Source organism: Lactuca virosa, chromosome 6, assembly GCF_052849685.1.
Source record: "Lactuca virosa cultivar CGN04683 chromosome 6, Lactuca_virosa_CGN04683_v6, whole genome shotgun sequence".
NCBI lineage: Eukaryota > Viridiplantae > Streptophyta > Magnoliopsida > Asterales > Asteraceae > Lactuca > Lactuca virosa.
In genome coordinates, this window is record NC_136431.1 from 192,998,687 (window position 1) to 193,022,879 (window position 24,193).

Sequence of the window (24,193 nt, forward strand, 5' to 3'; positions counted from 1 at the left end):
TTTGAGAGTTATTTGGTGTATCTTGAAGTTAGTGGAAGAGGTGGGAGCTAGAAGATTCAAGGGAGAAAGAGTAGATCCAGAAACCCCATCTCATTTGCCATCTTTTCTGGTAATCAAGCTTCATACTTGACTTGTAGTTTCATAGATCTTCTTATTGTCATTTTATGGATTTTTGGGTCCAAGAAGCTTGATTCTTGAGACTTGGACATCCCAAGTCATTTTACCCACAGATCTGGAACCTTAGAGGGTCCTCATGGCATAAAGGTGCCACCTTTATGGCCATGAGAACCCCAATAATGAAATAAACCCCATTTTTGGTCCTTTGAGCATAAAAGTCCCATGCATGAACGTAAAGTTCATGGCTTTACGTGTTATACCGATCTTAGGAGCCTAGATCTACCTTCTGGATGAGTTTTTCCCATCAGAAATCGAATTATTAGACTTGGACATGCATGGACTCGGGGAGTCGTTTTTGGGACTCGGCGAGTCGTGAGTTGGTTCCCAAAACTGTTATGACTCAGAGGAACCCATTTTAGTTCAGAAGGGATTTGGATGAGTCCAGGGAGGGGACTCAATGAAATGGATAAAGCCATGGATCTGGAAACCATGGGACTCGGCGAGTGCAGGAACGTACTCAGCGAGTCCAAGGCCATCTCCCAACTCATGAAGACGGACTCGACGATTTGTTCATACAACTCGGCGAGTCACAGACTGGACACGTTCTTAATATGAAGATAAACTCGACGAGTTCAGGAAGAACTCGGCGAGTCAGATGAAGATTGTCTTGATGTTATGATTAAAGGTGAACTCGTCGAGTTCTTGCTAAACTCGACGAGTAGAGTCGGGTTGGGGGTAGTTGAGAAGATTGGGACTCGGCGAGTTGTCGAGCCAACTCGGCGAGTCCGTTCAACTGGGAAGTTGACTTTGACAATGATGTTGACTTTAGCCAGGGGTAAAATGGTCATTTTACCCTAAGAGTAGTTATTAGCTTTTGAGTAAGTACCTTTGTGGGATTTTATAGCCAGAGAGTCGCCGGAGCAACAGACAGAGATTCCCCACCCAGAGTTACAGCAGTCAGTCACACGAGGTGAGTTTCCTTCCAGTAGGAACGGGACTACGGCCACAATGCCGTCCCATTTTAGTAGTAGAGTATGCCAGGGTGAGCTCGATGCCGGGGTTAGCCCGATGCAGTTATATGTTCCGGACTTCGGCTCTATGCCGGGGCGGTCCCGAGAAGTAGTTATGTATGCCTGATGTCTTTGTGATTCATGCATGTTTATGTGTTATTTGTTATGGGTTTCGGGGTAAGCCCGATGCCGGGGCAAGCCCGATGTATGTTAATTATTACACCATGAAGTATATGTTCCGGGGTAAGCCCGATGTATGCTAGTATATATGTTATGATTAGATGTTCCGGGTTTCGGCCTGATGCCGGGGTAATCCCGATGCAGATTATATGTTTATGATATATGTTATGCTGTGTATGTGCCGGGGTAAGCCCGATGCCGGGGTGAGCCCGATGCCGAACAGGAGTCCGATGTCGGGTAAGCCGATGCCGGGATTCGTCCCAGTGCAGTTGGGAGTAGTCCCAGAGTTAAGTTATTTGTGATATGCGCTATGTGTGGTATGTGGTAGTTTGGGGGAGCTCACTAAGCTTCGTGCTTATAGTTTCAGTTTTGGTTTCAAGTACTTACGGTAGCAAAGGGAAGAGCTCGGGATTATCGCATGGCACACACCACCTTCTTCAGCCTGGGAGTTTACTCTGATATGTTATATGAAGATTGTGATATGATTACAGATTTTATGAGACTCTGAGATACATGTTTTATGATTTTATACTATGACGATGATATTATGTTTGTTAAATGATTTTGAAAACGAAATTTTTGGCTAGTATTTTTGGGATGTTTCAAGTTGGTATCAGAGCCTTGGTTTGAGGGATTCGGGCACACTTTCGAGTGTGTCTGAACTCAAACTAAGGAATTGGTATAGGAATTTTCAAAAAGAAAAATCATTTTTACAAAAAGGATTTTGAAAATAGAAAAGAACTTTGAAAAGAGAAAAGGGTGTGGTGCATGCAATCAGCCGAGCTCAAGTAAGTACTCCCAAATTACCCATACAAGATCATGTTATGTTATGATTATCAGCTTTATTAGAACAGCATGCTAGATTAGGACTAAGGATCTAGGAAGGATGCCTTATGTGCCTGTTATATGTGTTCATCTTATGAGAACTGCATGCTAGTACAGATTAGACAGTATGATAGCCAGAGTAGTATATGCTTGATTATGTGTACTCAATGCCCGAATGCTGCTTGCTTTGTGCTTTTAGGAGTTCTAGTTGTCTTTCATTAACTAGTAAACGAATATGTTAAGTTACATATTGCAAGGACTAAATAATTTTAGAAGGTTAGGTCTAGCTCTATTTCGTAGCTCTTGTTTGAGTCCAAACGTTGTAGGGTAGGATCTCTCATTCGAAGAATTATCTAGTCTGAGTAATATGTAATAGTATTCGCGAGCTAGTTAGGGGAAGAAAGCAGGGACTTCTTATGCAGCTGATGGCGGAGAGTGGGTTGGTGATTACCCTAGGGCAAGCCTAGAATGAGATTAGCACGAGAGCAGCAATAGTAGTAAAAGGGACTTGGTGGAGTCAAGGCAGTACTTGAGGAAAGTACGGATAGATGTGGAAGGTAGTATGGGCCCGTACTACTGAAAGCAAAGGATCCGTACTCGAATCAAGGAAGGCTGAGATAAGACCAAGGAACTTGTAGTGTATATGATCCCTCCAGTTATATTAGTATTCTGACGTTTGATATGATGTGTTTTCAGAATGGTGGTTTTACGCCCTAGACCAGCAGATGGTAGTTCAGGCACGGGAGAGGGATCAGGCTCAGGTTCTGGAGCCGGACAGTTAGATGAGCAGACCAGGGAGTTTATCTCGTTGGAGGTAACACGCAACATATTAGACCAGACCCCTGTGATTTTCGGGTCGGTCAAGGAGCGTATCTTAGAGCTTCTGGATGAGAAGCTGAGCGCATCCCGTACTGAGATAGCGGCCATGATGGGATCGCGCTCGTTGACTTTCAGGGAGTTCATGTTGGGTTATGAGCATTCTAACACTCCTAAGTGTACATGCAACCCTAAATACCTTGGATCTATGTTTTCTCTATTATACATACAATTATGAACATCCAAGGTATTATCCTAATCTAGCATACAAAATAATAAATATAACAAGATAGAATACATACCTCTTTGATGTAGAATGTCTTCATGAAGCTTGAGTGCCTAGTGCCCCAAGTGTAACACCTCAAATGGTTCACACAACACCAAATACACTTGGAATAACTTGAGAGAAACTTGAACACTCCTTGAAATCGTCTAGCCCTCACACTCACACATTAGTGCACGATTTCTTGAGCCATGGGATTCTTTTATATGGTGGCTATTAGGGTTACACCATGTAACTCATAACTTTACCTATTCCTTATGCTCCATGGATTTTAACCTCCATGGAGTATCCATGGGTCACCCCATGGACTTAGTCCAACATAAGGAATCTTGGATCACAAGCCCACATATATAAGAATGAATGATTTACAGAATCAACCCATATATTTAATTAGTCTCCTTTTGATCACTTAATTAATTCCAAATTAATTCTTGATCAATACTAATTAAATAACCTTATTAATATATTAGAACTTATAATATATTAACCAACCTTAAGTGTTATTTCTCTCATTATAGTCTATCCAAATGTATGATGCCATGCAACCCAAATGGACCATGACGGGTCGAGTCAAGTCTTACCAATTATAGTTATGGACTTAGACATTAATCCAACAGTCTCCCACTTGGATAAGTCTAAAACTATTATTGCGTATGACTTCAGGAACCGATCAGCAATCGTAGCTCTCAAAAGCTTTTGTCGAACTCTGACCTTTGTCAATGACTTGTCCATTAGATAAGGGATCATATATTCCTCCATTCTAGATATCATATGGACTGAGATATGGATTATCAATCATTCTCTCTGTCCATTTGTTGTTTCCCGATTTCCGATTCATGATGACTGACTGATTGAACAAATCAAATCAGTCCTGGCTTGGCCAAGCACTCACATGTATCATCTTTAATCATCGAGGGGCCCACAGATATCGCTTTTATCCCGAAGGTAAAAGGAATGGATAAACTTCGACTCATATGGCTTGTTCTACTACTTGTTGAATCATACACAAAGGCACGTTTTATAACATCGAGTTACCAATGCGTTTTCGTGCAATCAATGTATAACCAACTCATAGTAACAACTCATATCTCTAGGTTTGAAGAATATAAGATATTATCGTCTCATGATCACTCGTGATAAAATCCATGAAGTGATTCAAATGAGCGCGGGTTGAATCCAATACTCAGAACTTATGAGCACTCATGAGTGTTGTAGCACCACTTTTGTCCACCAACTTGGACCTCTACAAACCAACCCATGACAGTCTTGATTCATATCTACTTCCAACATATGACCGACTGTGGATGGTTTGAATAACTTAATCATTCAGGAAGAGCGACTTAGTTATTCTGGAAGTCAAAACATGCAAAGTGAAACACAAGAATAAATGAATCAAATATGGTATCAAACCCTATGAATATAAATAAACACTTTTATTTATCACCATACTGATTACTCATTATTCATTGTTTCGGTTTTATCAACTTTATACTTGAATTTAAAACAATAGTTGTCCCATGCTCCAAGCATGTACACTATGTTTTCTAAACACTAGTCATGCCATACACCAAGTATGCATACTATGTTTGTCTATGATCTTTACTTTGTAAAATAGATCAATTGAACATCACTCCAATGATCCTCTTTTCACAGTCCCAAATCCTTACTGCAAATGCAAGAATTCCAAATTCATGCCATTTACTGAAATCTGTTAGATTCTAAACTTATATGCATTGATCATCTTAATGATTATGCACGAAGTCAGAAAGACTTGACAACAATCATTACAGAGCATTCCAAAGGAGATAAGCTCCTTGGAAACATCCTTCTTTCATTAAGTTTCCTAATCTTACACAAATTGAATAATTTCTAACTTTGAAACATTTCCATATTCCATTTTGACTATCACTTCTGAACAAGAGTTGCCTCCTTACAGATTATGTCAATATAGTCTTTCCAGAATTAACATTATACTTCCAACTGTCCTTAAGCAACCAATCTTTGGTAAACCTTAGATTGTCCTCGACAATTGCTTAATCATTTTAGTCATATCCAATTCTAGACCTTTTTCCTTCATAATGCCCCCGGCATTTGGAAAATTTTAGAAAGGATGAATATAGCACATGTAATCGATCCTATATCCGAAGCATATGGGACACGATTCATGATGTCTCACATAAAGACTAAACTAGTCTTTTGCTATAATATTTCCATTTCAATTTGCCAAGTTCTCAAAATTCAGATTATGAAAAGGGATGCCGTAATCATAATCGAATTTTAGAACGCAAATAATGGACCCATATATAGAATTTCCTTATGTTGAGCCATTCCAACATGAAATTCATATATATATCCGTTATTAAATACGATTAAAATCTCAATCTAAGCTTTTAGAATTGAAATGAAGTATAATTTCCTCTCCCTTAATTATAGCCAAACAACTTTTTCAACCCCTGCAACCTCACGAATTGAAACTTTTGTTTTCTATAATTAACATTGCTAACTTGCAACCTTTGTCATAATTATCATGCTCCCATTAACATGATGATTATTAGCATAACACTTATGCTCCCACTAGCTTTGACATGTACTCAGAAATCAGCTGACTTTCTTACCAAAGTTCAGATTTCTGATACTAGATTGTTTTGATAAAACTTTATCAAAATCATACACCTCTCTTAGATAGCTCACATGTGTGTCTAAACAATTTTAGAACTATGAAAAGGGATTCCGTAATCATAGTCTCAATTGTTTAGACCTTTGCCACTTCTCACAAGTCCATGTTAGTGTGCCGGTAAACCACACACGCTCCACTAACGACTTTGAGAATGCAAATATCACAATTGCTATCTAGCTAAAATCTACTTAGTGAAAGTGTTTCTTCACCATCATTTTCATGAATCGGAGAGAAACCTTATGACACTTAGATTTAATAGTGTATGTGTTCTTATCCATGTGAATTTGTTAAAACCATAATCACAAGACAAGGTTAGTGACAAATCCAAACTCATATTGATTAACTTGTGCAATCTTAAATTCTTGCCATTTGGCAGCTCAGGTGCCTGCCATTGCTTCCAAGTAGTTGTGCAACCAATTGAGAACTCTCATAACTCCTATGCAAAGCCAACTTGAATAGGCACAAAAATTTCAACACGATAGGTTATAAACCTCAAGTCGTGTGCTAGTGAAGGACTTTAGGTTTTATTCTTGATTAAGTCTTGAAACTTTCAAGAGCTTTAAGACTCCCACTGTCCTCTTGACATAAATTCGTGTGCTAGTGAAGGACTTTAGGTTTTATTCTTGATTAAGTCTTGAAACTTTCAAGAGCTTTAAGACTCCTACTGTCCTCTTGACATATAAGACTCCCTTGTCAAATATTCAAGAGATAGTGCGGATTCTTTATCAAGACTAACACTTTACAGAATTGGCCTAAGTTGGTCTCTGTTTTATCCAAAACATCACAACTTACCAATTTCAAATGTACAAGAGTAGATAACCTTTTACTCTTATATTTGACTAGTGTTAACAAACCCTTTTTAAGATATGTCACTCAAGTTACAATCTTGGAGTATGACTCTAAGAATTGTTTTGGAACGAAGTATGACTCATCTTTTTGATTTAACCATTTCAATAATTCATGACTCCTCTTCTTAGTCATAAGAATGCACTAAGATGACTTTAGAGGACCAATTGTGATATGGTATCTTAATCATTAAGATGATCATAAACATGATACTAAAGTACTCTCCCATCTTTTCAGATTTGAGAAACTTTGATCTTTCTGCCATATTTTGATTCTTCTTATTCGTTCTGTCTCACATTGAAACGTCTCCAATGCTACAGACTTATACTTAAACTTATAAGTATAACCATATTTACTGAAATTAAGTAAATCATGACGAATAGTCTTCTTGATCTTTTGTGGTGGACTTGACCAGTGCACAAGAATGTGTACTCGATCCCTTAGTCCATTCCTTATTCACATAAGGAATTAGTCTTAATTTTCCAAGCTGAAAGTTCTCATTCATCATACTATACAACTTGCATGATTCCAAGTTTCGGTCCAATTGAACCTTGGGTGATGAGAATCTTTCCTTATTTGGTAATATTAGACACTACCACAACCGAAAGAATCAAATCCATTTTTCCAATATTGCTATCAATGGAATCTTATAAGCAACAACATTTCACAAATGCCATTGTAAGGATACTTAAAATAAATAAAATCAAAACCTTTTTCTTTTATTTTAAAACTTTGCTGAAAAACTTATCCTTACAATCCATATGAAAACCTTGTTGTTATCTATTCCTAAGCAATATAAATATCATAACTCTTAAGTAATAGCCCAAAATTCTGATCACCGAACCATGCGATTGAAATCCATCTCCGCGATCAGAATCAGCATGTACTTAATAGAGTTAGACAATGGACTTTACCTGAAGTAGAGCCAAACTTATTGACTTTAACATCCTTAGGTAAATTTGGCAGCTTCGTAACCAATGCCCCTTCCTTTGGCGATAGTTACCTATGGACCCTTGATAATGGGACTATCTCAGACTTCACGTCTCTCTTTACCATTGGGTCAACCGAGTTGACTATGGCCGATCCCTTTCCATTGGGAAGAGAGAGCTTTACTGGATATCCAATGTCATCATTGTTAATGTCCATAGCGTTTTAGGAAGTTTATCTTAGCAAATAGATAAGATCATTAAGGGTCTTGTCTTAGTCTGTTTCATAGGATTCCCAAAAGAACTCACTATGTGACTTAGAAAGTAGTTGAGCCACCAACTTTCTCAAGACTTTGACACGCAACTCTCCCGGCTTGTCAATATGTGACTACATCTCCAAGATGTGATCACACCTAGACCTTGCCTTGCCAATAGGGCTTGAGTGACCTTAAACTTTTTAGGAACTTGTGGGTTAGGGAGAATAATTGGAGGAGGTGAAAGAAGTATGATATCCATGGGACATCATCTTCATTTAGTAAAGCTTGTTTCAAGAGATTTGGGAAGATCATAAATGTCTAGACCAGACATCTTTTTGGGAGATATTCAAGATAGTTGATTTAAAGTCCTTAATATGACACCCAATATGAAATATTAAGGCTAGGACCCAACAAACTATTTTATAACGTAGAAGAGGGATGCCGTAATCCAAGCTATAAAATATTTGAAGGTAGGTGAATGACGATTCACCAATTTCCACCATGAAAAACGAAATAATTTATTAGGTTTTAATTGGATTTGAAAGTCCTAGATCTTTGAGATTCATTGAACTGTTCAAAGGCATGTTTCAATCTCGAGTGTGCCCTTCAGGTTTTGTGACTGGGATGCCGAGGATCACAAAACAAGGTGTGAATAACCATGCAAATATTCTTGGTACCCTTAATATTTACCCCTTAATCAGTGTGCCGGTTAACCACACACGCTCCACCGATACTATGATAAATATTAAGTTACCCTTTGCCTACCTTGTTAAGTCCAGGTTAGTGTGCCGGTTAACCACATACGCTCCACTAACGACTTAAGCAAAGTGCAAAGTGTAATTTCATGGGTTAGCACCAAATTCACATTTTCCTAAGTAACTAAGATTGGGTATTAATAAGAGTTTAGTTACTTAGTATTTATCATTAATACTTTTAATGAAAGGAGAATTATAGTCCTTGTCCTACCCGTTCGGCTAACGACCCTCCACCAGTCAAGGAAGCGGTGGGTGAGAGTGGACACCCATTAAACTGCCATTTTATAGGCAGTAACCTTATACCCCCCTTATAGACCGGCTTCGTGAATGAGGCCTACTAACGGTAAGACTGACTTTACTCTTATACATATATATAAATATTATTAACTTATAATATTATAAAGTATAAGGGTTGAATTTTAACTTTTAAAATTCTAAGGGCTAACTTGGAATTAAAGTATTCATAAGTGAAAACTTTTCAAATTCCAAAACTTGAGGGCAAGTTTTGAAACTATTCAAAACTAATTAATTCCATAACTTATGAGTTTAAAGTAGTTTTAATTAAAAAAAAAACTCTTCAAGTTCCATAACTTGAGGACAAGTTATGGAAAACTTTAAACTAATTAATAAAAAAAAATAACTTTTTTTTATTGTAACTTATGGAACTAATTAAGGTTACACTTTTTTTTTTAATTTAATGAAGAGACTCTTGAACCTCCATAACTTGAGGACAAGTTATGGAGTCATAAAACCATTTAATTAGAACTAGACTCTTCATTTTGTAACCTTTGCCAACTTTTATGAGTTTTATGATTCTTAAATGTGACTTTTCATATAACTTGAGGACAAGTTACAAAAACACACTTTGGAATCAACTCTTAGATTAAAATGGATTGAAAACAACTATTTCACACAACTTTTCTATTAATCGAAGAACCTCATAAGAACAAGATAATTCAAATCATCAATCTTCAAGAAATTAGCATGAACATACAAACTAATACAAATCTTGAAATTATGACAATTATCTTAGAAATTGGATTAGCATGAACATTACCACATCAAAAACAAGTTTATAAGTCCAAAAACATCTTAGGGTAATGTTCCTAGTCCAATTCCAGCCAAAACAATCGAATATATGCATCCAACTCGATTTTTCAGCTACTTTTGCAAGTATAACAAGAAAACAAGCCTAAGCTCTGATACCACTGTTGGGTTATGAGCATTCTAACACTCCTAAGTGTACATGCAACCCTAAATACCTTGGATCTATGTTTTCTCTATTATACATACAATTATGAACATCCAAGGTATTATCCTAATCTAGCATACAAAATAATAAATATAACAAGATAGAATACATACCTATTTGATGTAGAATGTCTTCATGAAGCTTGAGTGCCTAGTGCCCCAAGTGTAACACCTCAAATGGTTCACACAACACCAAATACACTTGGAATAACTTGAGAGAAACTTAAACACTCCTTGAAATCGTCTAGCCCTCACACTCACACATTAGTGCACGATTTCTTGAGCCATGGGATTCTTTTATATGGTGGCTATTAGGGTTACACCATGTAACTCATAACTTTACCCATTCCTTATGCTCCATGGATTTTAACCTCCATGGAGTATCCATGGGTCACCCCATGGACTTAGTCCAACATAAGGAATCTTGGATCACAAGCCCACATATATAAGAATGAATGATTTACAGAATCAACCCATATATTTAATTAGTCTCCTTTTGATCACTTAATTAATTCCAAATTAATTCTTGATCAATACTAATTAAATAACCTTATTAATATATTAGAACTTATAATATATTAACCAACCTTAAGTGTTATTTCTCTCATTATAGTCTATCCAAATGTATGATGCCATGCAACCCAAATGGACCGAGACGAGTCGGGTCAAGTCTTACCAATTATAGTTATGGACTTAGACATTAATCCAACAGTTTAGAGCTTGTGGAGCTCCCGACTACCATGGGGCTTGGGACCTCATTGCGAGTACCAGATGGTTGGCGGATGTTGCCAACGCGTTCCGCACCAGCAGATGTCCCGAGGGGGACAAGGTCAGACTAGCATCCTGTCTTCTGAAGGACAGGGCACGATATTGGTGGGAGGAGGTCGGGAGAGCCATTGGAGATGACACTGTGTTGGACGCTATGACCTGGAGTGATTTCATGACCAGGTTCAGAGCCGAGTTCGCACCTGCTATAGAGGTACAATAGCTTGCTAGGGAGTTTCAGGACCTCCAGCAGACGATAGAGACTGTGGCGGAGATTACCACCAAGTTTAGGGAGAGGGCCATCCTCGTTCCGCAGTACGTGGCGGACGAGGAGATGAAAAAGGCCCGATACCATGAGATGTTGCGGAGTGATATCCGCCAGTTTGTGAGCCGATCCAGCTGCAAGACGCCGGAGGATATGATAACGAGGGCTCGAGAAAGGGAGTTGGATTTAGAGATGGAGAGGAAGAGGAAGCCAGAGGGGGTTCAGTCAAGAGGTTCGGGCAAGAAGCCCAAGGTATCAGATCATTGATCTCGGAGCCAGCAGAGACACGGTTGTTGTGGCAAATGCGGCAGTATGCACGAGGGGGCGTGCAAGGCAGGGAGTTCGGGCTGCTACAAGTGCGGCCGAGCGGGTCATTTGAGCCGAGATTGTACAGCTACTACCACCACCACACCAGCATCAGACATGATTTGCTTCCAGTGTAATCAGAGGGGACACAAGCGGTCCCAGTGCCCAAGTTTAGCAGCAACAGGGAAGGTGGCAGCACCTTCTCATGCCACCTTGAGGATTACAGATGGCCGTCAGGGCCGGACTGAGGCGCCTACGGCGCGGAGCAGGGCTTTTCAGCTTACTACAGAGGAGGCACGAGCAGCTCCTGACGTGGTGACAGGTATGTATTTCATCTCATCTCTGTTTTTGATATTGTTTGTTCCTCATATTTATGTGTTTGTGTATAGGGTCGTTCTTAGTGAACGACATTTCAGCTATGGTATTGTTTGATTCGGGGGCTACCCGATCATTTGTGTCGCTCGCTCTTAGCAAGCGATTTAGCAGAGCTCCGGGGGAGATGGATTGCCCACTTGACGTTGAGATAGCAGATGATAGAACCGTTAGGGTCGTGAGAGTTCATATAGGATGTACATTGCGGTTATTTGATGAGCAGTTCCCAGTAGATTTGGTTCCTATTCCCCTGTGAGGGAACAAGGTTATAGTGGGTATGGATTGGCTGAGTTCCAATGGAGCAGTGATTGATTGTGAGCTACAGTTCGTGAGGGTTTGCACTCCTAGTGGGGGAGAGTTAGTGATTCAGGGCGAGAGCCGACAGCGCGGACCGATTCTTTGTTCAGCAGCGAGAGCGAGGCGCTATTTTCAGCAGGGTACGTCGCCTATGTTATAGATACCCGGGATAAGGGTAAGGCGACAGTTGATGATGTACCGGTGGTACGAGAGTACCCGGAGGATTTGCCCGGGATACCTCCTGAGAGACAAGTTGAGTTTCGGATTGACCTGGTTCCTGGTGCGGCTCCGATAGCCAAGGCACCATATCGGTTGGCTCCTCCCGAGATGCATGAGTTGTCTACGTAGCTGCAAGAGCTGTTAGACAAGGGTTTTATCAGGCCGAGCAGTTCACCATGGGGAGCCCCGATCCTGTTTGTGAAGAAGAAGGACGGGTCGCACCGTATGTGCATAGACTACCGAGAGCTGAACAAGGTGATGGTGAAGAACCGTTACCCACTCCCAAGGATAGATGATTTGTTCGACCAGCTTCAGGGAGCATCTTGGTTTTCCAAGATTGATCTACGGTCCGGATATCACCAGATGCAGGTCAAAGATGATGATGTGCAGAAGACCGCTTTTAGGACCCGCTATGGTCATTATGAGTTTGTGGTGATGCCGTTTGGGCTCACCAATGCTCCAGCCGCGTTCATGGACCTCATGAACCGCGTGTGCAGGCCGATGCTGGATCGGTCTGTGATAGTATTCATTGACGACATCTTGGTTTATTCCAAGACTCAGGAGCAGCATGAGGAGCACCTGAGAGAGGTGCTAGAGACCTTGAGGGGGGAGAGACTTTTCGTAAAGTTCTCCAAGTGTGAGTTCTGGTTGCGCGGGGTGCAGTTTCTGGGACACCTCGTCAACCAGAAGGGTATACTAGTCAATCCGGCCAAGATAGAGGTCGTGATGCAGTGGGAGGTCCCGAGGTCTCCATCTAAGATTCGGAGCTTCCTGGGATTTGCAGGGTACTACAGGAGATTCATCCAGGATTTCTCCAAGATAGCAGTACCATTGACCCGACTGACCAAGAAGTCGGTAGTGTTTCGCTGGGGTCCTGAGCAATAGACAGCCTTTGAGACGCTCAGACAGCGACTGTGCGAGGTGCCGATTCTCACCCTGCCAGAGGGAGTAGATGACTTTGTAGTCTAATGTGACGCTTCGATCACAGGTATGGGAGAAGTGTTGATGCAGCGGGGGCATGTGATAGCTTATGCCTCGAGACAATTGAAGCCTCACGAGGCTAACTACCCGATGCATGATTTAGAGCTGGGGGTTGTGGTCTTCGCCCTCAAGATTTGGCGGCATTACCTCTACGGGGTCCGATGTACAATCTACACGGACCACAAGAGCCTGAGGTACCTCATGGATCAGCCGAATCTGAACATGAGGCAACGTCGGTGGTTAGACGTGGTAAAGGATTATGACTGTAAGATCCTTTATCACTCGGGCAAGGCCAACGTAGTGGCTGACGCCTTGAGCCGCAAGGCAGTAGCGGCTCCGATCTGAGACATCTGTCTGAGGATAACAGTGATTAATCCACTACTGGAGAAAATTAGGGAGGCGCAGGTTGACACCCTGAAGGAGGAGCGCCAGAAGTGCGAAAGGATAGTGGGTCGAGTGGCTTCGTTTGATTACGACAGTCGGGGATTATTGACCCTACATGGGAGGGTCTGGGTACCATACTGGGGCGGAGTACAGCAAGTGTTGATGGATGAGGCCCACAAGTCTCGGTTCTCCATCCATCCAGGGGCAACGAAGATGTACAGAGATCTTCGACCCGATTACTGGTGGCCCTGCATGAAGCAGGACGTAGCTTGGTATGTGGAGAGATGCCTGACCTACAGGAAGGTCAAGGCAGAGCACCAGAGGCCCCACGGAAAGATGAAGCCGCTAGACATTCCCGTGTGGAAATGGGAGGATATCACCATGGACTTCATTACGAAGCTTCCCAGGACCGCACGAGGGGTTGATTCGATATGGGTCATCGTGGATCGGTTGACCAAGAGCGCCCATTTTATACCGATCCAGGAGAGCATCTCGGCCGAGAAGCTAGCTGAGATTTATGTGCGAGAAGTAGTGGCACGTCATGGAGTGCCTGTCTCGGTGGTGTCAGACCGAGATGTCCGGTTCACTTCCAGGTTTTGGAAGCGGTTTCACGACGAGATGGGTACTCGTCTCCATTTCAGCACCGCTTTCCACCCTCAGACGGACGGACAGAGTGAGAGGACGATTCAGACTCTCGAGGACATGCTTCGGGCATATGTACTAGATTTCGGTGGCAGTTGGGATACGTATCTTCCGTTAGCGGAATTTTCGTATAACAACAGCTATCACTCCAGTAAGACCGACCTCCCTTCGAGATGCTCTACGGGAGGAAGTACAGGACCCCAATCTGTTGGGGTGAGGTCGGTCAGCGAGTCATGGGGAGTATAGAGGTGGTACTCAAGACTACGGAGCGGATTCAGCAAGTTCGGAGTAGAATCCAAACTGCACAGAGTCGGAAGAAGAGTTACGCCGACAAGCGGCGTTCAGACTTGGAGTTTCAGGTGGGCGATATGGTCCTCCTAAAGGTGTCACCCTGGAAGGGTGTTATCAGATTTCGGAAGCGGAGCAAGCTGGGCCCCAGGTTCATTGGTCCGTTTAGGGTTTTGGCCCGGGTGGGTCGGGTTGCCTATCGATTAGATCTTCCAGCAGAGCTCAGCCAGATCCACAACACGTTCCATGTTTCTCAGTTACGGAAGTGCTTGGTGGATGATTCAGCAGTAGTGCCCCTGGAGGACATTCAGGTTGACGATAGCCTGAACTATATCGAGAGACCAGTGGCGATTCTAGATCGCAAGGTGAAAGAACTGAGGAACAAGAGAGTAGAGTTAGTGAAGGTGAAGTGGCAGCACCGCAAGAGCTCGGAGTGGACATGGGAGCCCGAGGAGGAGATGAGAGAGCACTACCCGGAGTTATTTCCAGATGCAGCAGACTTCGAGGACGAAGTGTAAGACAAGTGGGGGAGAATTGTAACGCTCCGTTTCTGGTATGTATTTAATTCATTAATTGTCATTTTATAAGACCTACTCGACGAGTTGTAGCCCTAACTCGTCGAGTAGATGCCAGGTTTGGATGCGGGTTTTAAGTGATCTACTCGGGGAGTCCGCGCCTTGACTCGATGAGTAGGCCAGTCTGGGGGAAACCCGAATATTTAGGGTTTTCACCCTATTTAAGCAACATTATGGGTCTCTTCACCAGCCTCCATCACCTCCAGAGCAGCAATCCCGAAACCCTAATCCTCCATAAGTGAGTTTGAGCCTTCTTGGTTATTTTGAGAGTTATTTGGTGTATCTTGAAGTTAGTGGAAGAGGTGGGAGCTAGAAGATTCAAGGGAGAAAGAGTAGATCCAGAAACCCCATCTCATTTGTCATCTTTTCTGGTAATCAAGCTTCATACTTGACTTGTAGTTTCATAGATCTTCTTATTGTCATTTTATGGAGTTTTGGCTCCAAGAAGCTTGATTCTTGAGACTTGGACGTCCCAAGTCATTTTACCCACAGATCTGGAACCTTAGAGGGTCCTCATGGCATAAAGGTGCCACCTTTATGGCCATGAGAACCCCAATCATGAAATAAACCCCATTTTTGGTCCTTTGAGCATAAAAGTCCCATGCATGAACGTAAAGTTCATGGATTTACGTGTTATACCGATCTTATGAGCCTAGATCTACCTTCTGGATGAGTTTTGCCCATCAGAAATCGAATTATTAGACTTGGACATGCATGGACTCGGCGAGTCGTTCTTGGGACTCAACGAGTCGTGAGTTGGTTCCCAAAACTGTTATGACTCAGAGGAACCCATTTTAGTTCAGAAGGGATTTGGATGAGTCCAGGGAGGGGACTCAATGAAATGGACAAAGCCATGGATCTGGAAACCATGGGACTCGGCGAGTGCAGGAACGTACTCGGCGAGTCCAAGGCCATCTCCCAACTCATGAAGACGGACTCGACGAGTTGTTCATACAACTTGGCGAGTCACAGACTGGACACGTTCTTAATATGAAGATAAAATCGACGAGTTCAGGAAGAACTCGGCGAGTCAGATGAAGATTGTCTTGATGTTATGGTTGAAGGTGAACTCGTCGAGTTCTTGCTAAACTCGACGAGTAGAGTCGGGTTGGGGGTAGTTGAGAAGATTGGGACTCGGCGAGTTGTCGAGCCAACTCGGCGAGTCCGATCAACTGGGAAGTTGACTTTGACCATGATGTTGACTTTAGCCAGAGGTAAAATGGTCATTTTACCCTAAGAGTAGTTATCAGCTTTTGACTAAGTACCTTTGTGGGATTTTATAGCCGGAGAGTCGCCGAAGCAACAGACAGAGATTCCCCACCCAGACTTACAACAGTCAGTCACACGAGGTGAGTTTCCTTCCAGTAGGAACGGGTCTACGGCCACAATTCCGGCTCGTTTAAGTAGTAGAGTATGCCGGGGTGAGCTCGATGTCGGGGTTAGCCCGATGCAATTATATGTTCCGGACTTCGGTTCGATGGCGGGCGGTCCCGAGAAGTAGTTATGTATGCCTGATGTCTTTGTGATTCATGCATGTTTATGTGTTATATGTTATGGGTTTCGGGGTAAGACCGATGTCGGGGCAAGCCCGATGTATGTTAATTATTACGCCATGAAGTATATGTTCCGGAGTAAGCCCGATGTATGCTAGTATATATGTTATGATTAGATGTTCCGGGCTTCGGCCCGATGCCGGGGTAATCCCGATGCAGATTATATGTTTATGATATATGTTATGCTGTGTATGTGCCGGGGTAAACCCGATGCCGGGGTGAGCCCGATGCTCGATGCGGTCGGATGCCGGGGTGAGCCCGATGCCGAACAGGAGTCCGATGCCGGGTAAGCCGATGTCGGGATTCGTCCCGATGCAGTTAGGAGTAGTCCCAGAGTTAAGTTATTTGTGATATGCGTTATGTATGGTATGTGGTACTTTGGGGGAGCTCACTATGCTTCGTGCTTACAATTTCAGTTTTGGTTTCAGGTACTTCCGGTAGCAAAGGGAAGAGCTCAGGATGATCGCATGGCACACACCACCTTCTTCAACCTGGGAGTTTACTCTGATATGTTATATGAGATTGTGATATGATTAAAGATTTTATGAGACTTTGAGATACATGTTTTATGATTTTATACTATGACGATGATGTTATGTTTGTTAAATGATTTTGAAAACGAAATTTTTGGCTAGTATTTTTGGGATGTTTCAGTACGCCCAACGTACTCGTAATATGTTCAAAGCGTTCTATTAATATCTTAATGCTTAAAGACCTTTCATCCAACTCATAGATCTCAACCTAAGGAACATATTAACTAATAAATTCGACAACTTGATGCCTTTTCATGGCTCAAATGTGCCTAAAACCAAATTCTAACTTTCTAACTTTATATTATGAACTACAACTCATGCATGATTGAACCAAAGCCATCAAGATACTATTTTTATGCATTAGGGACCTCAGAAACATCAAGATATACTAACCAAAACTTTTAGAGTAACTTTTACTCACATGAATCAACCCATGGAACCAAAATATGCCTAAAACCCTAAGCTAAGTAGATCTAAGAAATGAATCATCAAGGTTGAAATTTTATAACTCCAGAAGGATGATCAAGATGAACAAGGTCTTGATCTACAAGCTTCCAACCAACTAATGCTTCTCCAATGAGCTCCTCTTTATTCAATATGTACCAAAAACACACCAAATCATTCAAAAGGCTCAATACTCTCACAAATGGGGCTAGGGTTTCGAGGGGACTGTTTTAGGACAATAGAGGCTGGTGATGAGAGAGACCTTGAGGCCATAAGGTGCTTAAATAGGTCCAAACCCTAAAATTTAGGGTTTTGCATTTTGCATAACTATGCTACTCGTACTCATATGTACACCCAACACACGCAAAAGAATCCGTGATCACATTAAATGATTTATGCCCATCATAACTATCCATTACGCTTAGCGTAATGGCCTTTCATGCAATGAAAAATCATTTAAAACTTGAGAAATTTACTTGGGAACGGGGCATTACAATTCTCCACCTCTTGAATCAGACTTCGTCCTCGAAGTCCGCCTCCGCGAACAACTGTGGATAGTGATCTCTCATCTCCTCCTTAGGCTCCTACGTACACTCTGAGCCTTTTTGGTGCTACCACTGCACCTTCACTAAACCCCCTTCCTTGTTCCGTAGAATCTTTGTCTTCTTATCGAGGATCGTAATCGGTCTCTCTATGTAGTTCAAGCGCCCGTCTATCTGAATGTCCTCCAAAGACACCACTACGGAATTGTCAACCAAACATTTTCGTAGCTGAGAGACATGAAAAGTGTTGTGAATCTGAATGAACTCCTTAGGCAGCTCCAAACGATAAGCAACCATGCCCACCCAGGCAATAACCCTAAAAGGACCAATATATATATATATATATATATATATATATATATATATATATATATATATATATATATATATATATATGGGGCCCAGCTTGCCCCACTTCCTGAACCGAATGACACATTTCCAAGGTGACACCTTCAGGAAAACCATGTACCCAACCTGAAACTCTAAATCTGATTGGCGCCTATCAATATAAATCTTCTGTCGGCTCTATGCGGTCTGCAATATTCCCCGCACATGTTAGATCAAATTGGTAGTCCGAAGTACCACGTCAGTGCTACCTATGATTCGTTGACCGACCTCGCCCCAACAAATTGGGGTTCGATACTTCCTCTAGTATAGCATCTGGAAAGGAGGTCGATCAATACTGGCATGGTAGCTGTTGTTGTAAGAAAACTCAGCCAATGGGATATATGTATCCCAATTACCGCCAAAATCCAGCACACATGCCTGTAGCATATCCTCCAAGATCTGGATAGTCCGCTCACTCTGACCATCAGTCTGCGGACGAAAATCTGTAATGAAGAGTAGAAGAGTACCCAACTCCTCATGGAACCTCTTCCAAAACCTGGAAGTGAACCAAACATTCTGATCCGAAACCACCGAGATCGGAACCCCATCTCATGCCACAACCTCCCGGATATAGACATCCGCTAACTTCTCTATGGAAATGCTCTCCTGAATAGGAATGAAATGTTTTACTCTTGGTCAATAGATCCACGACGAACCAAATTGAATCCACCCCTCACGCAGTTCGCAGTAGCTTCGTGATAAAATTCATCGTAATCTCTTCTCATTTCTAAACGGGAACACGCAACGACTCCATTTTTCCATGAGGTCGTTAATACTCGGCCTTGACTTTCCTGCAAGTCAAGCACCTCTCCACATACCAGGCCACATCCCACTTCATGCAGGTCCACAAATAATCAAGTCGGAGGTCACTATTCATCTTTTTTCCTCCCGAATGAATATAAAACCCCGACTTATGCGCCTCCTCCATCAAAATCTTTTGCGTACCCCCAAAATATGGGACCGAAACTCTCTGATGGAGGGTCAACAATCCCCAGATACCATAATCAAAATAGGACACATGATACACTATACGCTCACTCTTCCAGTGCTCCTCTTTCATGACCTCCACCTGAGCCTCTCGGATCTGCTCCAAGAGTGGGGTAATCACCATTATCCTCAGACAGAGATCCCTGATTGGGGTACCAGCCACCTTGCGTCTAAGAGCATCGGCCACCACGTTGGCCTTCCTAGGGTGATAAAGGTTCTCACAATCATAATCATTCACCACATCGAGCCACCTACGCTGCCTCATGTTCAAATTTGATGATCCATCAAATACCTCAAGCTCTTGTGGTCTGTGTAAATGATACAAAGAAACCCCATACAAGTAATGATGCCAAATCTTGAAGGCAAAAACCACTGCCCCCATCTCCAAATCATGAGTGGGATAATTTTCCTCATGAGGCTTCAAATGCCCTGAAGCATAAGCTATCACACGACCCCTCTACATCAAAACTGCACCCAATCCCAAAATTGATGCATCACAGTACACCAAGAACTTATCCACACCCTCTGGTAGGGTTAATATCAGAGCCTCCCATAACTTCTTCCTCAAAGTCTCAAACGCCGCCTGTTGCTTAGGCCCCCAACAGAAAGTATCAGAGTTCTTCGTCAACCTGTTCAAGGGAACTGCGATCCTGGAGAAATTCTTGATAAACCTCTGATAATATCCAGCCTTCTAACTTCATATTATGAACTATAACTCATGAATGGTTGAACCAAAGCCATCAAGATACTATTTTTATGCATTAGGGACCTCAGAAACATCAAGATATACTAACCTAAGATTTTAAAGTAACTTTTACTCACATGAATCAACCCATGGGACCAAAATATGCCAAAAACCCTAAGCTAACTAGGTCTAAGAAATGAATCATCAAGGTTGAGACTTTATACCTCCAGAAGGATGATCAAGATGAACAAGGTCTGGATCTACAAGCTTCAAACCAACCACTGCTTCTCTAATGAGCTCCGCCTTCTTCAATATATACCAAAAACACACCAAATCACTCAAAAGGCTCAATACTCTCTCAAATGGTGCTAGGGTTTCGAGAGGACTATTTTGGGGTAATGGAGGCTGGTGATGAGAGAGGCCTTGAGGTCATAAGGTGTTTATAGGGTCCAAACCATAAAACTTAGGGTTTTGCATTCTGCATAAGTGCACTAAGCTTACTCATATGTACGCTAAGAATACGCGAAAGAATTCGCAATCACATTAAATGAGTTACGCCCAACATAACTATCCATTATGCTTAGCGTATTTTCCTTTCATGCAATAAACAATTATTTAAAACTTGAGAAATCTACCTGGGAACCAGGCGTTACACCCACATTCGCACAGATACAAAGATCATAGAAAACGGGTTTAAGACGAAGAAGTTATTAAGATTATAAGTTGGAAGAAAAATCATCCCAAGCTATAATGGAATCGGCCATGAAGGCTGCTGATGTACAACCACCACGACGCGACAAGGTCCATTCCATGACACGATGAGGGAAAATAGTGATGCAGGCAAATTTCTTCATCGTAAGTGGTAGGAAACGTACTTTTCCCTACGGGACGGTATGTGGGTACCGCGATGTAGTGGGCAAAGTATGTTGCTATGTGAATTTGGCACTACGACTCAGCAAGAGGTTGACCACGACTTCAGAGTGTGCACCACAACGTAGTAAGGGCATCACTGCAGTGCGGTTTCGAGACTGATTAATACATCAGTTAGAGTTCATTCTCTCCAAAAACACACCCCAATCCCTCTAGATCCAAGCTCCGATGATTTGGAGGATGAAGAAGGGTCAAGTGGCGACCTTGTGTGTTTGTGGCAAGGATTTAACATCAAAAGCTTCTAAGGCAAACATTTTCTCCATTTTAAATCTAGTTAGGGCTTTAATGGTATTTTGGTGATTTGAGCTAATTATGTTAGACTGTTTTAAGAAAGCTAGTTATTTGTGTTTAATAAAGTGTTTAGAAGCCTTGAACAAGCTTTGTATATGATTTCCATGGTGAAATCCATATATATGAAGTTAGGGTTTTAAAACCTAACTATTGGGAGTGGTAAATTGATGCAATAAATTAGATTGTAATGATTTAGGTAGTATGGGATGATTGATTCATTGGTTGGAATAGATTAAGAGATAGGAAGTTAGATGATAGAATTTATGATCTATTAAGTGGTAATTTTGAAAAAAAAAATCATTAAGATCTTAATAGGCTAATACATGTTCTAAGGGACTTGATATGTTGTATGAATAAGCCTTGAGCAAAGAAGATGGATCAAGATGACTTAACTAAAGAATGGAGCCAAGGAAGTTAGTCTTCACTGACTAACAATGTGAGTTATAACTCTCACACACTCTCTCTAGATTATAATTATATGTATATAAATATGTATGTATCTATGTATGTATGTATTGGTTAGATGTAGATGCAGATAGATTATAAATATACGTTTGAAATCATATATTAGAGCATGTACATTTTTGAAGTCATGTATACCTAGAGCGTGAATGGTTAGATGACAATGTTATTTGATAAATACCTAAGAGATGGTAGAAAGAGATAGAATATGACTATATGAATTATAATCATATAAGTGAGTTAATGGTATTATGTAGAATACCTAAGAGAGTTGAGAAGAAGATAAAGATTAAGTATTTAATAAGTTAATTACTAGATGAGTAGTAGAAGATATCTTGATGAGATAAAGAGATAGAATATCAATGGGACAAGTGTTATGCGATGAGTCACATAAAAGAGCTAGAGAAATGTAGAAAGATGATTCCTTTGAGAATGATATAGAGATTCCTTCGGGAATAAGAGTATGATTCCCTCGAGAATAAGATTATGGTTCCTTCGGGAATGTAGATAGATGATTCCTGCGAGAATGAGTTTGTGTATGGTTAGAGAAGACAAATGAAGGGCTCCATGGGTGGAACAAGGTAAGAGAGTTCTTTAAGAGCTTAGAGATAATTCGAGAGGGATTAAGAACAAGGAATCCATGAGGGGTTCCAGAGAAGAAGAATGTTAAAGTGATCCGTGAGGTATCAAGATAAGGAAGATACTGCTTTCCAATTTTGGGTGCTATACTAGGTACATCACTAATATCCAATATCACAACAAAGAAACCCTAATTATTGTTCATCGTCCTCGCAATGAAAACCCAATAATTGGTGAGTGGAATCCTAAAAAGATGTATTTTGTTCGAAAACTAGACACTCTTTTTTAAAAATAAAATGTTGGTGTTCACGTATTTAACATGTGATAACCTTACGAGAGATGTAATATAACAATTTCAGAGCATTTACTCTTTTAAAAAGTGTTCATCCATTAACGTCAAAGACAAAAAATTATCATAGAGAATATCTAAAACATATCAAAAAGGATCCATAGGAAACATGTTATTGCATGTCGACATCAGATTGGATTCCAACGCCCACTCACATTTGTCATTTAATTTGAGAAAAAGCTAACAAAAATGAAACGTGTATTATAAAGTTTGCAAAAGATATCCACAGATTTCATATAACCAAATTTCTAAAAGAAGAAATTATATTACAATAAATTTGTTACAGGAATAAAACTCGTATTTAATGTTTAAGGACAAAAATATTTATAAAAACATTAATGTAATAATGGTCAAACTTTTATAACTATTTTACAACAATAGTTGTTAACAAGATGCTTATGACCATTTGATTGTGTTTGGAGGGCACGCAACAGGATTTGCTGGGATTTAACCGGCATTTTTGGATTCCCACCTTGAAGTTTCTTTCTCACTACTTTTCCTTCTTTTTCAGAGATATTTACGGGATATGCCGGGTTTTGTTTTCACTTTTCCATTTTTAACCTAAATAATAGGACGTTTCATATGTTATACAATTTATAAAAACTAAAAATTTATAATCAATGAGAGGATTTTTTTAAATACTTTCAATAAGATAAAACTAATGTTATTCACAAAATATAAATAATTTCATTAGTATTTTGTAATAATAATTAAAAAGCATATCTAAGTACTAAGTTTGCAAGTATCTCTTTCCATTAGACATATATTCATACTTTAAGATTAGTATGTACGAAAACGGCTAAACAAATTTTTACGCCATTCTAACAAATGTTTATTTCTAAAGCATTTTTTTTTCTAAGTCTCGTATCTATCTACCTCTCTAATAAAAGTCTACTATATATATATATATATATATATATATATATATATATATATTTATTAGTCTTTATTACTTAATATAAAGACCGTGAATTGGAATCTCTGAAATCCTCCGGTTGTATTATGGAATAGTTCTATTAATGAAAATAAAACTAAAGAAGAGTGAAATCCCGTAAACAAAAAAGTTAGTTTACAATCAAAATCGTAATATACAATTCATCTGGTGGTAATCAGGCATTCAAACTAATACTTCATGGAACACTATAACAAGCACATATATTAGAAAATATGTGATTTTCTTGGAAAACATACAAACTTTTTCACTTATTCATTAACAGGATTTTATTACAAAAACATACTTATGAACTCACCAGCTTTATGCTGATACTCTTTTCAAAATCGTTTGTATTCTCAGGAAATCAGTAGACATGTACCCCGTAGCTTTTGAGAAGACGGAGCATATAGAGTCACGTCTTTATATTTTTGCTACTTTTGATGTATATGTATATGAATCAAACAGATGTAAATACTTTTA